Genomic DNA, 4,991 nt, shown 5'->3' on the forward strand with positions numbered 1-4,991 from the left:
CCCACCCCTTTTCCACACTGGCACATATAACTCTTTGTTGCTTTGCACATCAATATGTAACTTTGAGAGGTGGCTCAGCTTCCGAGCTGGTTGAGTTGGGTACATTAGAGGTGGTTCACTTTTTTCATTAGCAGCAAGCTGAACTGCTCCTTGTGTAATTAAACTGGCCTGGGAAATATGTTGGGCTCCAAGCGAGGTCTGACACACTGTAACAAAATCAAAAAGGAGAAATAATCAATTATCATAAATACCAACACATTGTACATAATAACACAAAGGAAGAAAAGCAAACACATGCTTAATCCCTTCAGTATTGGCGAGGACTACATACTGTAGAGTTCTATATATTTGTAACACTACAGTGGCGAATGACCGTAATTAAAGATCTTTATAACAGGTAATGGTATCGGTCAAGGAGAAGATTTTGAACAATGATTAGTAAAGATTCTCCATATCTCACCTTGTAAGGTCTGCATTCCTCTAAGGGGTATGAATGGTGGCTGCTGAAGTTGTGCATACTGGGTGGCCATTATACAAGGCCCTATTGTAGCACGTCTTTCCAAATGTGTGTTGGGACGGAAAGTAACAGGCTGCGTTGTGGCTTCTCCCCTAACCTGTCCTGCAAATCCTGTGTATCCTCCTGTAGCAGTGTGGTAGAATCCTCCGTTCATGTCCGATACACGAGGGTAAGCGCGTGTTGCCTGTGGGATCTGCTGTAGATACATTGGTGTTCCTGCAGACCCTTGTTGCAAAATCATGCCTTGGGCCCCATGTCTGTAGACTTCTGTATTCCTCCCTACTGGGTGGAAGCTGTTGCTCCATGAAGGGTAAGCAGTGGTGACTGCAGGAGCACTGCAGGTCGGTGGAGGGTTCACAGCAGAGGAATTTAAAAACTGATCTGTAAGGAAGAAAGGTAAAAGTGAAGGGCCAGAAAAGCACAATCAAGGCACATTTCTTTAACACACGGGGACTCAACTCCAGTCATCAAACCCCCACAATAGGTCAACTTTTCAGGATATTCCAGCTTTAGCACAGGTGGCCCAATCACTCAATCAGCCTCTGATTGAGTCACCTGTGCTGAAGCAGGGACTGATTGAGCGAGCTGTGCTGAAGCAGGGACGGATTGAGCCACCTCCGCTGAAGCTGGGATATCCTGAAAGCCTGACTTTGGGGGGTTAGGACTGCTTTAACAGACCTGCTAAAAGATATTCTTGATATCAAATACATATGAAATACATAGAGATGCTCACTTGGCTTGGTATTTTTATTTTGCCTTTAAAATATTTGGGGTTTTGGTTCTGGTTTTGAATAAAGTTTTTGGTGGTCTTTGTTTTGTTATGAATAGCAAGCACTAACAGGGATAATGGCTTGCTGGGAAAACACATTTATTTGATTATCAATGTTACATACCACTACTCTGATCAATAGTGGTCAGAAGTTTCAATATTTAAATACATTTTTAAGCAAGCTCCATGATTGCCTTCTATAGCATTGCTATGTATTGAAACACCAGAGCACCCGTACATTTTAGCTCAATATATGGGGTTTAATCTATAAATATATATATAGATATATATTTATACATATACATATACATATATGATGTGTTGGGATGTAACACAGACAGAAAACTATTTCTAGGTAGTTTTCAACACAAAGTGGCAACTGGCATATAAAACTTGTGCAGTCCATCACCTGCTTTCATGTCCACCTATGAACACAATGACAAATATAGATGTACCATAGCTTTCGGAACTGGATCTTTAAAAATAAAAATAAAAACATAAAAATTGCCTGTTCCTACTGTAGTATTTTGTGGTAATATTATGGTGTGGTATTCTGAGACGTCTGGTATATTGAGGTATCTGGAGGAGCACTCAGGTCAGCTATATCTGTAAATCAAGTGGCAGATTCTGCCCTCGTTTTGTGGCTTTGTCTTTTTTGGGGCCTTTGTATTACTGTAGAGTAGTGGTTTCCAACCTTTTTTTGGTTAAGGAACCATATGTGAAATTCTGAGGGACCCCAACCCTCTCTAACAACGAGTCTAAGATGAGATGCATTGTAATATACCCCAACCCTATCTAATAGTGCGTCTGAGATCAGATGAAGTGTGAGGAACCCCAATCCTCTCTAATAGCGCTTCTGAGATCAGATGCATTGTAAGGAGCCCCAACCCTCTCTAATAGCGCGTCTGAGATCAGATGCATTGTAAGGAACCCCAACCCTCTCCAATAGCGCGTTTGAGATAAGATGCATTGTACTGTAAATTCTTCTGTATTAAGTACAATTTTAAAATGACCTAAAAATTACAGCGAACCCTTTAGGGATGCCCGGGGAATCCTAGGGTTCCTAGGATCCGTGGTTGAAAAACACTGCTGTAGACAATAATTTAAGGATATGGCTGAAAGTAGTCGAACATTACACCCCACGGTGTAGAATTGGTCCAATAGTTATTGACCTAAACTTAGGGCAAGGAAAAAGCATGCCTTATACATAACTAATCCTACTGTATACACTAAGGTTCCTGTGTCTTTTTTTACTATCCCATAGATCCCATAGACGTTTGCCGCTTTGACATTTATGTATACAGTACATGTGTTCTTTTCTATACATTACTGTTCAAATCATTTAAGATTTTGAATTACAAGCCAGATATAAAAGTAAATACAATAAAACAAATATGTGTGTATGTATCTATAATAAATCAGTTTTGACATTTATAAAAAAAAATATTATCCAATTAAGGCCAGGTACCTAACCCCCCTGGGTGTTGTCTACCTCCGTCCCTCCCCCCCGCCCCCCACCCCATCCGTCTTCTTTCTCCCATCCATTGATAGGAGTCATGTTATCTGTTCTGTACCCCATAAAACATTGTGAAAGTAAACAGTTCAGAAATATAGATATTATCCATTTCTTTTTGGGTATGTAAAGGTCACGTTGCTTCCTACCTGCCATGATACAGAGTTAAGGTGGAGATAATTAGTCTCTCTGTACAGCGCCACTCTTTTCCTATCTCTGAGATGTCCACAAAACTAACGGTTTCCTTGGGGAACTAATTCAAGTCACGCACAAACAAGTTTACATTTGTGTATTTATCTCAGTCTCTAAGGCGATTCCATGATGTCATTACAGAACACTGCTGCTGGCATCTCCTAGGAGGCTCAATGATACTGTCTCGTGATGTCATAATAGAGAAATCAGCTACTGTTGACATTTAATTTCAAGTGGTTGAGAAGTGGTTAACTTGAGTAGCAGTCATAAAAATCACAGCTACTGTGATACATTGTATTACATACATTGGGTGACACAAGTACACATATGGACAGTGCCACTGACAGCAGTGGGATCAACATACTGTATCACTGGGTTCAAATGCATTGACTTCATGGCAAGATAAAGTATCACAGATTATAATGAGATGTATCACAGTCTGCGTCTCTGCCCCAGCATGCACCTTGGGGAGAGTCAGTAGGAGGAGTTGGGGAGGAGTTACATGGCACACAGATTATAATGAGATGTATCACAGTCTGCGTCTCTGCCCCAGCTTGCACCTTGGGGAGAGTCAGTAGAAGGAGTTGGGGGGAGTTACATGGTGCACAGATTATAATCAGATGTATCACATTCTGCGTCTCTGCCCCAATTTGCACCTTGGGGAGAGTGAGTAGGATGAGTTGGGGGCAGTTACATGGTGCACAGATTAAAATGAGATGCGTCACAAGTTGCATTTCTCTGATACTTTTTTTAACCTTTTATTTGCCCAAAACAATCCTCCATATCTGAAGTGCCATAAGTCTAACATACCGCGTCAGAAGTAAGAAACTGTTCTTACAGTATATATGCTGCGGCTCTGCTCCAAAAAATAGAGCCATGCGTCTAAACACAACTACTCTATGTTGCTGCATAGACCTTTTATGTCTAATTCCAGCACTGGGGAAGTGTTCAACTCCATTCAAGGGCAGTCTAAACTAAACTACTACTTTGGTACAGCACTGCACTTTGCTTTAATGCTTCAGACATACACATTATGGGCTTTGAATGGGTCCCCCTGCTTATTTGTGGGGGGATAGAGATGAGTCTTTTACAATGAGAGTGCTACTGGATCTATGTTCTATATACAGTGACACCTCGCAGCCTTAATTACAATTTATTTTGGGATGTTTTTTGTCAGTACACTAAAACCTCCTCTTGGATAGACACAGGGGGATATTCTAGTAGCTGGGAGTTGTGCAAAAGCGTGCAGAAAGAGCCTTATCCGATTGGATTTCTAGAACAGCGGTGCGCAAACTGGGGGGCGCAACCCCCACGCGGGGCGCAAGACTGCCGTCTGGGGGGCGTGGGGTTTACAGAGGCCCCGCGCGCTTCCCGAAGGCACTTAAATTAAGTGCCGGGGGAGCTGCAGGGCCTCTGTAAACCTTCACTTACCTAGGCTCCGGCGGCTTCCTTCCTGCGTCGCCATGGCAACGCGGCATCAAAATGACGCTGTGAGGTCATGTGACGTCACGTTACTAGGGCAACGTGACGTCATGACGCCGGAGCGCAGGTGAATGGGGGTTCTGCTTTAGATATTGTGAAGCGGGGGCATCCAGACACTGATTAAGGGGTGCAGGAAACTAGTCATTCACACCTGGCTTTTATTTCTAGATCGACATTTACACAGACACACACGCATACGTAACAAGGGCTAATTGTAGTATAATGTAATACAATAAATATATTTGTCATTTAAATGGATTTTATTCATATGTTTTATTTTAAAGCGGGGTTGGGGGCGGGGTTGGGGGCGGGACTAGGGGCGGGGTTGGGGCGGGACTAGGTGGCGAGTAGATTTTTTGGTTGGGCGAGTAGATTTTTGGGTGATTTGTCGAACACTGTATATATTTATATAGATATTAGTATGTACCATTGACTTTTATACACCAAGTGCAATCCATTTCTGTGCGCTAAACAGTATTTTGGGGCTGGGCGCAGATGGAGAAATTTGAACTTAGTAC

The sequence above is a fragment of the Ascaphus truei genome, unplaced genomic scaffold (genome assembly GCF_040206685.1).
Source record: "Ascaphus truei isolate aAscTru1 unplaced genomic scaffold, aAscTru1.hap1 HAP1_SCAFFOLD_493, whole genome shotgun sequence".
NCBI classification, from domain to species: domain Eukaryota; kingdom Metazoa; phylum Chordata; class Amphibia; order Anura; family Ascaphidae; genus Ascaphus; species Ascaphus truei.